The sequence below is a fragment of the Cotesia glomerata genome, linkage group LG2, assembly GCF_020080835.1.
Source record: "Cotesia glomerata isolate CgM1 linkage group LG2, MPM_Cglom_v2.3, whole genome shotgun sequence".
NCBI lineage: Eukaryota > Metazoa > Arthropoda > Insecta > Hymenoptera > Braconidae > Cotesia > Cotesia glomerata.
Genome location: NC_058159.1, coordinates 27,382,204 through 27,394,234, shown reverse-complemented (window position 1 = coordinate 27,394,234; position 12,031 = coordinate 27,382,204). Strand labels below are relative to the sequence as shown.

The 12,031-nt window shown below is 27.9% G+C and overlaps 1 protein-coding gene across 4 annotated transcripts in view; it reads right to left on the bottom strand.

Annotated features, from left to right (window-relative positions):
- Positions 1–5,162, bottom strand: part of LOC123258739 (titin homolog) — a 95,848-nt gene extending 90,686 nt beyond the window's left edge. For 3 of the 4 annotated variants that reach the window (XM_044718928.1, XM_044718926.1, XM_044718930.1), the window contains exon 1: positions 4,777–5,162. The gene's annotated coding sequence lies outside the window, so the exon portion shown is untranslated. The remainder of the gene's footprint in view (positions 1–4,776) is intronic. The other variant, XM_044718931.1, reaches the window with a different exon arrangement.
- Between the last annotated feature and the right edge of the window lie 6,869 nt (positions 5,163–12,031).

Below are 12,031 nucleotides of genomic sequence, written 5' to 3'. Positions count from 1 at the left end.
CGAATATTTCTTAACCCTTCAGTACCCACGTTCTTTTTAGTGTCTCACTGGCACTGCAGCGACATCCTATAAGTTGAATATTGTTGCGTGAGAAAAATTCTCATAGCGAGGGTACTGAAGGGTTAATATTTAAAATAACTTGTTTGTATTTAATAAATCTGATATTTATTAAATATTAATAAAGCTTTTTAAATACTAAGAAATATTTAAGGACTAAAAAATGGTTTCTAATAAATCATTTCTAAGTATTAAAAAATGTTTTTAACTATAAACAAATCCTTCTATCAGTGTATGTATTTCGAATATCATTTTTCACGTAAATAATCACAAAAGTGATTTTAATTTCCGTCATACATTGTATATCACATTTCACTCACGTACATCGCGTCAATTTCCTTTAAGAAATTTAATTAAAAATTTTTTTCTTAACTTTACGTAATTCCCTTTTCTTCATCAAAACTGATTTACATTTAATTTTACATTTTTTCTTAGAATGTTTATAATTTTCAATAATCCTCAAAATTCAAGATTAAACCTTGAAATTATTTCCTTTTGAAATGTTAATTGAATCTTATTTTTAGTCTACAATATTCGTCCGAATTATAAAATAAAATTGCTAATTCCAAAGAATTAAATCACCAAATAAAATATTTGGACTTTAATACATATTGTATATTTTTATAAATTATTCCAAGTAAACATAAAAGTTTCAAGAAAAATATCTTATACCAAAATAAGCCGATATAAATTTTTTTTTTTCACCAAATAAATTATTTATAAAATTATATATACAATTTTTCATTTAAAAAAATCAAAAAATAGTTCAATTTAATTTTATCTAAAAGAATTAAATCGTAAAGATGTAGTTATAATTGATTTATGTCATATTAAAATAAAATTTAAGTAATGGCCTAAAAGGTCGGCTCTTTTGAGCAGCCATCCTCTAAAATACTTACAGATATATATGTATTTATAAAGCATTAGTTGTAACCATCTTCCACGGAAATAAATAATGTACATAATATAATAGTACAGTCGTAATAATGACCCCGTCTTATGAATTTGACATAAAAATAAGTACTGGTTGGCAAGGAAGTCGTAAAATTGAGTTTTTCGGTGGTCCCACATGAGAATGACGGACGTAAATATACACGTGCTCGAGTAATCCGATTCAATGAAGAAAACAAGACCGGTTTTTAATACTAAAGCCACTGAAGAAAATAATTTAAGTGTAACACATACAGCATTAACAATAAATGCATTTTTTGTTTTCGTCCAAGCAAAACCATAATAAATATCTTTATAAATAATATAAATGAGTTTAATGTACTTATTAAATTGTTTTTGGAGTAATTGAACGGTACTTTTACCACCGGATGGTATATTGCCATTCAATTGTCTTTATTATACACATATATGGCCGCAGAATGTAAGAGTTCTGAAGAGCAAGAAGTAATAATGATAATACAATAATTCCATGTGTCAATTCTGGTCTAGTGTTGCTCGCTCATCTTATTTATGTATATGTATATGTATGTAAAGCTACTCAATATTAATGCTTGATACATAATAAGGAACGCAATGTTTTTAAACGGTACCATGACCGAGGCCATGCACTCTATGGAAACCCAAGAGAATCTTCATTATTATTGAGCATTGAATATTTTATTAAATCATTGTCTGATAAAATCTACAGGCATACTCAGCTGTCAGCCAGAGCTAATGCATTGTGATGAAAAATTGGTTGGGAAAATGAAAGTTTGTGTAGTTGATTGAAAATCCTCATGTTTTAATTACTGTTACTATTAAGTAATTAAAATTCATTGGAGGTATAACCTTCAGACCGAATTGTTTTATTCCCTAGCACGCTGTAAACTCATTGTTGATTATAAAAAAGATGTATTTAAATATATTAGAGTTTAAATAATGAATTTATGGTAATATAATTGAAGAAAATGAATTTTAATTTAATAATAAGTTGAGATTTAATTTTTTAATTTAAAAATAAAAAATTAGTGTTTGTTTTAAATTCTTTTGTAAGAGCTCTTTAAGAGAAATAAAATATCGCACTCAAAAAATTAATCTTTCAGTAATTCGGATGGAAAATGAAACAAGTATACGGAAAAAATAAAAATTGAAAAATTACAATATAAATAGTACACAGAAAAAAAAATGTTCTTGAATCAAGTATATAATTTTGAAGAACTTAATATTCATGAAAATGAAGTTAGCCGACATTTCATAATGTTTAGAAATTTTTTATTAAAAAAATTTCAATTAAACAATTAAAAAAAAAATTTCACATGTAAAAAACTTGAAAAACTATAAGTGCAATTTTTTATAATTTTTTTTAGTTGTAATTTAATTAATAAAAAAAATCAAAAATTTTTAGACGTCTGCTAACTTCAGTGTCATTAATATTCTTGATTTGATTAGAAAAATTCTTGATTTAAGACAATCAATCTCTTCAAAATTATATTCTTAGTTCAAGAATTTTTCTCTTGAATCAAGTTAACTTTTTTTTTCAGTGTAATAAGTGTCTTGTCGTATTAAAAACTAGAAAAACTACAGTTCGAAATAACATTTTTATAAATTCAAAATTTGAATGTTAATTTTCAGAACTTTCAATGTAAATATTACACTCTGCAATGTAATTGTTATAAAATCTGTAATAATTACAATCTGAAACTGTAATTTTTCCAGTTTTCAACACGGAGCGCCATATTACATTATATATTGTAATTTTTTGAGTTTTCTTTTTTCCGTATCGGTATTTTTTCGATTTTAAACTTAAAAACTTAAAGTAAAAAAAAAATGTTCTTATTACTTCAAACTGCGGCGAACAAAAAAATAAAAAAATCAATCAAAAAAGTTAGTTTTTCGATTTTTTATGTCCAAAAAATAAGTGAAGCTCCATATTTAAACAATTGCCAATTTTAACAAATCCTATAATATAAAATTGAAAATTGAATTTTATTTCAATAAAATTGACAAAATATTTAACTACTAAAAATTAAAGTTAAATTTAGCTCAAACTACTTGAAAATATTGAACTCCAAATCTCAACAAGACTTTATAATTAAATCCTACCAATTCCATCATAAAAATACCAAAACTCGAGTAACATAACAACCAGATAGCGATGGCGCCAGAGAAAAGAATCTTTAAAAATATTTTTCAGCAATTGATTACTCAGCAGATGACTAGTTGGAGAATCCTCTCTCCATTACAAGCAGATGTGAATCACTTGGATCCAAATTTGGACATAGACCGTCAGTAACAAAGTAAAAGTCCGATCAATCGAACCAACCAATTACAATTAGAAAAATAATCAAACCTCCAAAATAAAGTCCAACAAAATAATGTCCCACCTTCTAGCTGGAACATTACACATACCTCGTATCTTTCTTACGAAGGAATGAAAACAAACATGAAACATGAGGTAGGTCAACGAACTTTTGGATCTAATGATCGGGCATTTCCGATCCATCTACGAAGGACGTGGGACTCGTGAGATTATTTGCTGGTAACACAAATAAAATGTATATGCTGGTGGCTCTTAACGTGTCTCATTAGGCGCATCGCGAGTTATGCAATCCAACATATACATCCACATAAGACTGTTATGTTACATTACGTTAGTCCAGCATCCAGCTTAGTACTTGGTACAGGCACGTGCCCCGATATCATTGGATATCACGTTGCTCAGCTCACAATAACAACAACAACAACAACAGCAGCAGCAGGAACATCAACATCAACAACGTCAGTAGTCACAAGTTGGTTCAGTCTGCAGACCACAGACTACTACACAGCAAACAGTAGTCGTACATCTAACGGTACGCGAATGTTTGCACATTTAATTTAATTGGAACTTGAGAAAAATGCGTCCTCGCATTCGAGTACGAGAAAATTAACGCAGAGTTACTATCCTCAGATGAACTTGCGACGTAACGCAGCTGACTCATACTCAACTCAACTCGGGAGTTAATTTTACAAATTAACCGCATTCAACCACCATCATCATCATTTTTTCTTGTTTTTTTATTTCTTGGATCATCTTTGTTGGGGTAATTATCAACAATTAATACCAAATACTTCCAGTTATTTCATAAAGTTACTTCTTCTTACCTAAAATTCCAGATAAGGCGAAAAATTATTGCTGGAGCGAAAATGGATGACGGATTTCAGCGAATGCGCATCAACTCCAGATCCTCTTGATCTTCCTCTCTCTCTCTCTCTCTCTCTCTCTCTCTCTCTCTCTCTCTTTCTCTTGCTCTCTTGCTCTATTGCGCTAGTATTAGTGCCAGCATTGGTACGGGTAAACTTCTCATCCACGAGAAGACTATGTAATATAATGTGTGTTGGGTTATGAAAATGAAGTTAGCTGACATTTAAAAATTTTTAGAAATTTTTTATTGAAGAAACTCCAATTAAATAATTAAAAAAAAAAATTTCACATGTAAAAAACTTGAAAAACTACAAGTGCAATTTTTGATAAATCTTTTTTTAGTTGTAATTTTATGTAAAAAATAAATCAAATATTTTTAGACGTCTGCTAACTTCAGTGTTATGTTGGGTTTGTGTATATATTTTATACGTATACAAGTAAAGTAAATGTCTAGTCGGGTTACAACTTACAACTTACAACACAGACGAGCATAAGCAACCAGAATCAGAACTAACACATGGATCACCAGCCGTCGATGTTTAAATGTAAAAACCTAAGTGCTGAGTGTTATATACAGTAGATGAGAATATTATATTGATTCTTACCTTGCGTTCGTATCCGTCGTCTTCAGGAATTAAATCCACGGGTTGTAGAATCCAACTTTGGCTCCAACTTATTTAATTTTATTTTTATATTTAATATTTAATAAAATTATAAAATCCACTAACAAGTTCCACTGATTATGACGGCGTGTCTTGCACCACTGTTTCGGTTAATGTTTCATCTGGTAAAAACAAAGTTTTAGGTTAAAAAATTGCGGGATTATTTTTTTAAAAAGGTTTATGTTAAACATCCGCGAAATGAGGAACAACTGAGTTTGTTTGTTTTAGTTTCAAGTGTTTTGGAAAAGGAGGAGTAATTAAGGTGAGGTGAGAATAGACGCGACCGCACAGACCGGCTTGACGTGTAAGACTGGAGCTTTGCGGCGTAGCGGGAGAAGAAACACTCGACGCGAGCGCTCGGGCAACCTCGCCTGAACTCGGGTGAAAAGAGAGGGGGCAGGTGAAACGCGCTAGATAGTATAGTGTGTATTTTGTGTTTTGTATTCTGTGTGGAGGTTCTGTACTTCTGGTTTATAAGCACTCAGAGAACCGAAGATGGAGGATAAGGAGATTTAGAAGATTTGCGGGATTTAGTAGAAAAATGGCGAAGATTTATTTTTGTGTTTTTGTTATTGTGATAATAAAATTAGACTGATACTAAAATTAGATGACATTAACTTTAGCTGTCACTTGGAAATTTTTTTATTTTCTTTACCAAACAAATTTGTTTCAAAAAATTATTTTAAATAATTGTATTTTTAAGTATTTAAAATTTCTACATTTTAATTTTTTTATAATTTTATTTTGCTATAATTTATTTATTACAAAAATTTTTAAAACTATCAAACATCTGCTCAATTAATTTTCATTGAAATTAACCGAGGTTTAAAAATTTTTTATTGTTTTTCTTTTAATTTTTTTAAATTTCTACATGTCAATTTTTTTCTGATTTTATATTGCCATAATTTATTTATTACAAAAATTTTTAAAACTATCAAACATCTGCTCAATTAATTTTCATTGAAATTAACCGAGGTTTAAAAATTTTTTATTGTTTTTCTTTTAATTTTTTTAAATTTCTACATGTCAATTTTTTTCTAATTTTATATTGCCATAATTTATTTGTTATAAAAATTTTTAAAACTATCAAATATCTGCTCAATTAATTTTTATTCAAATTAAACGACGTTCAAAAATTTTTAATTGTTTTTCTTTTAATTTTTTTGTAATAATTTTTTCTAAAAAAAAAAAATTTTTTAATTTTCAGATGTCAGCTAATTTAATTTTTATAAGTAAATCAGAAGACATCTGATAATTTTTTTCTATTTTATTTCAGATAAATAATTAAAAAAAAAAAACTACTTTTAAAAAGTTTGCATTTGTAGATTTCTTTAATTTTTTGATCAAAAATTTTTTATATTAATTGAGTTGTAATAAAAATACCAAAAAAATTGATAGATATTTGTTAGTTTCACTATCATATTTTTATTTTAGTATTTTACGACGCTTAAAGGAAATTCTATGTCATTTTTATTTATATGTGTAGTGTGATTGGAAATTTGTATTGTTTCAGTGTTGGAATTTGGGTTATTAATTACTACTTTCTTCTAATGGGAAAGTATTGGTCTTGATAAATTAATTGGTTTATTAGTTTATAGGATTATTTTAAAAATATTTAAGAATGTAAATCTTTAAATTATTGTATTGATTTTTCTGTGAGAAATTTGCGTACTGTAAAAAAAATTTACAAATCTCAGGAAATTTTTGAAAATTTGTAACTAAATTATAAAGGAAAAAAAATTTCTTTTTATTTCAATATTATTTAATTATATTATAAATATTAATATCTTAATTTGTAACTAAAATTTATCATCTATTAATTTTAAAAAATGATAAAATTATAACAAATTAAATATAAATATATTTTCTTCAACCAAGACCTACTTTTTATCATAAAAACTTCAATAATTAATGAAATAAAAAAAAAATATCCCAATGATTTCTCCATTAGTCACGATATGAATTATTTGATTGGAATTTCTTCAATTTGCATACAGGATTTCCCAAGTAGTTTCTCAATCCGAATACTTGTAAATAAAATTCGTCAATAAATTTTTTAAAAAATCAGATTACAAAACCAAAAAAAATATTAAAATATCTAATACCGACTTTTCATTTTTTAACTTCCCGCTAAAAATCTCAGATTTTCAAAAATCGGGAAGTTATTGTTTTCACCCCGTTTTGCAAAAATCGAGTTTTCATCAGATCTCGACGTTTGAAGGTCACAGGAAGCTTCCCTGACTATCCCCGCGAGGTTGTCACTATGTCTGTATGTGTGTGTGTGTGTGTGTGTGTGTGTGTGTGTGTGTGTGTGTGTGTGTGTGTGTGTGTGTGTGTGTGTGTGTGTGTGTGTGTGTGTGTGTAAGTATGTGAATCACTTATAACTTTTGAACGGTTGAACCGATTTCATCGCGGTTGGTGCCATTCGAAAGGGCTTCGCCAAACTTAGATTTCCTGAGAATTTGAACCGATTCGGACCGATAGATTTTGAGAAATTTTGAAAAATCTCAAAAAAAATTAGAAAAAAATCATTTTTGAAAGTGGTTTTTTTGGAATATCTTTTAAACGGCTCGATCGATCAATTTCAAAAACTAATCAGCTCTTAACGTCAAAAAACCACGCCGATCGGCGCTAATCCGGTCAAAATCGGTTGATTCGTTCGAGAGATAGCGTGAACGAAATAAAACCGAAAAAAACCGAAAAAACTGTTTTTTTCACATAACTTCGTCATTTCTTCTCGGATCGTTTTTGATGATATAGAATAATTTCAGAGGTTAAAAAACCGCGTCGATTGCCGCCGAAAACGTGGAAATCGGTTGATTAGTTCGAGAGATATCCTCGACGAAATATTTGGAAATAAGGATTTTTTCAACATAACTTCGACATTTTTTGGAATAACTTTCAAACAGCTCTACCGATCGATTTCAAAAACTAATCAGCTCTTAACATCATAAAACCACGTCGATTGCCACCAAGCTGGTCAAAATCGGTTGATTCGTTCGAGAGATATCGTGAACGAAAGAAAACCGAAAAAAGTGTTTTTTCAGAGTTACTCCGAAATTTCTAGTTTGACCAATTGAAACTTAGAAATTATTTATAAGGCTTAAAAAACTACGTAGAATGCCGCCAACCGCGTAAAAATCGGTTCATTCATTCAAAAGTTATTGCGGTATGAACATTCAAAAAATAGTGTTCCATGAAACTTCTATCAGACTTTTGAGCTCAAAGAGCTCAAAAGCATAGAAAAGGTATCTTTTTGAGCTCGGAGAGCTTAAAACAACACACAGATTGTACTTTTGAGCTCGAAGAGCTCAAAAAAGCGGCCAGGTATTAACGGAATTAGCGGGAAGTTGCAGGGATGGCCTTTAGGGTCAACCGTTTTCCTAATTTTTTTTTTTTTTTTTCATTCCCTAGACTAGAATTATCCTATATTAGGCTTTAATGAAAATCTATTCATGTCTTCTTAATTATCCAAACCATCCATTAATTCTATCCCAAAACTCAGCAGTACCAAAAAGAAATTAATCAAAATTTTGTCCACCGAATTTTAAAAAAAGATAAATAATATCGTACATGAATAGAAATAAAAAATGAAAAAAAATGGTTGGGTAGGATGAAGAATGGGGTGAAGAAATGCGGGGACAAGGACCAAGATGATAGGATAAGCAGCTTTTATAATTTAGTTAAATCGAATTTAAAGTAAAAAAAAAAGATAAATTGAGTTATAGTATTATATAGTAGATTAAAAAATAAAAACTAGTGAAGCTGTGTTGGTCTAACGTAGAAAAACCGGTAGCGTAGCGTTACAACTCAGCCTTCTGGCTCTAATAATAGTGTAGACACGATCCATGCTATGATGATGTTGCTCCCAGATTAAATGCCGTGGATTCTCGTCGGGAGGAGACCAAGGTTGAGAGGTTCCTCTTCTTCAGCGTATGTTCTTCCTCTCATCCTCTGCTCGGCTTTATATTACTCCAACTTTTTATTATTATTTTTTTCTATTCACATCAGCTCCACTTTTATTATTATTTACAATCTACAATATAAAATATTGTTGTTATTCCCTGCATGGCAGATCACACCGAGCCCAGACGCGAGACATTGAAATTATAAATTACAACTCTCTGACTTAAAATTGATTTCACGGACTTTCCGTAAGTATCGCAGAAATAACCTTTTTAATTCACTTTTAAATAATCTACCATAATATTACGCAGACTAAGCTCATATCAAGGAGAAGTAGTAAGCAAAGACGGTTTTGTTCTTTTATATTATATTAATTCGAGCAGAATAGCCGGATGAGTATCATCTCCGGTGCTCAGCTAAAGCGTTTCAAATAAAAGGAGGTACCTTTTTCTTCGAGAACTATTCCTATATTATTCCTCTATACGTACTATTTACTGCCCATATGTGTAATAATAAGTGATATGAACAACTTTTTCTCATAATTATTGTCTTATTATTATTTTATTGTCTTTTTTAATAACTACCATAAACAATACAATAACATAAACCCGTGGAATGTTAAATATGGTACTTACTATATAAGACTATGGTCTTCATAATCATAATTATATTATTTTTTGAATCTTTAATGCTCCGACCTTTCTAATAAAAGTCACTTAAGACATAACTTATCTTAATATATTAAGTGATTTTTTTTTGTTTTCTCACGTTTTATTGTTACAGATCATGATTGAAAATTATTTAAATTAAAATATATTAACTTTTGCGCAATTTACACAGAAAGAACAATTTTTTTGACTTAAAAAAATATTTAAAAAAAATTGTTTTCTGTATACGGATAAAAATATGTATTTTATAATTTAACACGACATATTATCAATATTTGGAACTAAAAAGATAAATAAAGTAAATCTTTAAATGAAAAAATAATGTCTTATCTTTTAAAATTTTTCATTTACTCATTCTTCTAATATAAACAAAAACTTGAAATTAATGAGTTAAGATTTGAAATATTTCAAAGAAATTTAAAGTTTTTTGTAATTTTTCAATTTTATTTCTATCATTGATAAATGATTTTTTATTTAAAATTTGAAATTTTTAACATTTTTATAAACTACACTGAAAAAAAAATTAACTTGATTCAAGAGAAAAATTCGTGAACCAAGAATATAATTTTGAAGACGGTAATTGTCTGCACTAATCGAAGAATTTCTTAGTATTTAAGAAGATTTCTTTGTATTTAAGAAATCACTTCTTAAACATAATTTCTTAGCACACTGATAGAATGATTTGTTTATATTTAATATGCTTTATTAACTGTTAATAAATAATTTTTTAATATCATAGGATTTAATAAATATTTATTAACAGTTGATCAATTATTTATGAAATACCATTTATTAACAGTTAATAAGTAACTATTAAGTACAGTTTATTAATTATCAATGAATAATTATTAATGGCTAATTAATATTTATTAACTGTTAACAAATATTTAAAATAAAAAGCAAAAATAGCAATTTTATTTTGATACTTTTTATAACCCTATAGCTGGAATAGATGATAATAATTAAATTCACTTAATAAATTAACGTCTTCAATATTTAAAACTATAAAAGATAATTATATTAGCTGTGATAGAATTCGGTATGTTACAATAAACGTTATTAGAATGTAAAATAATTCATGTTTGGGAAGTAAGGGCGTTGATTATTTAAGTGAAATGCACGGAGATATTCTTACAATATTTTATTTAAAGAACTTAAATTTACACGCGTGTACGAGGTTGCTAAAAATGTGGTATGAAGCTTAGGGGTCACTCGGTCGAACTGAATTTCTTAAAGTGTCCATCTCGGTCTCCGACCTCTTAATTAAGGAGTACGTAGTTGTAGGAGTACGTAGTTGTACGTAAGTATGGAAAATTGATATAAGTAAGTACATGTGCACGCAGAAAAAAATTTCGTTAAAATAACCTAAGATATGTTCTAGTAACAAATGCATTTGTTAACATAGAGATAACAAATTATATGTTAAAATAACAAAATTTAGGTTATAGCAAGTTATTGATGTTTTATAACAACAAAACAAATTGGTTTCCATAACAAAATCTTTAAGTAGATTCGACAAAATAATTTAGTTGGTATAACAATTTTTTTTTGTTGAAACAGCAAAATTATTCTATTAAAATAACAAATAAATTTTTAATAAATTTCATAAAAATCCATAATTTAAAAATATCCTATAATCAGCGATATCTGATTTGGAAAATATTTTAGCAACAAATTAGTTTTGTTATTGCAATAAAACAATTATCGTTAGGACAAAAAATTGATTTGGTGATTTAACAGATTGGTTTGTTAGTACAACTTGAAATATTTTGTTAATGCGACTAATGGATTTGTTACTATAACTACACTCATTTGTTACCATAACATTTTTTTCAGTTATCCCGTCTTTTGTTATCTCAACAAAATCGTTTTTATGTGTGTACAGGATAGATTCTCAAGGTACATACAAATTATAGAAGTAGAAGTATTTTAGTTAAAAGAGATAGATAGAGAGAGAGAGAGAGAGAGAGAGAGAGAGAGAGAGAGAAATAGAGGTATAGGTATAGAGAGCAATTAGTGAGGTCTTGGGTCCGGTCACTGGCCAGGCGACAAGAGTTTTTAATCCCTTAATTGCTCTTTAGAAAAATGTACGTTATTGAGAATATTTTTACGGAAATATTTAGGAAAAACCCTTAAGCTTCTTACAAACAAATTTTACATATTTTTAATCTTATTACAATATATTTTATTAGGGTCTCGTCAGCTGCAAATGTGAATTTTACTACTTGTAATTCAATTACAATAAAATAAAATTTCCCAAAATGTTCTTGCAGCAGACTATACTCTATCAGTTGCTTGGCATCACCAAGTAAATTATAATCTAGTATAATTTATGGTGATGCGACACAACTGAAACTTTTTTAACAAAATCTTAATAACATTGTCGAAAAATCTACAACTTAAATAATAACTATATTAATTAACTATTACGAATGAATAATAATAATAATTAACGAAATAATTATATGATGATAATAATAATAATGAAATAATATTAATAAACATAAATGATACTACTTAAATAATATAATAATACTAATGAAATAATATTAATAATTATAAATAATAATAATTAAATAATTATAGACAATTTAGTAATAATAATAATAAATAATAATAATTAA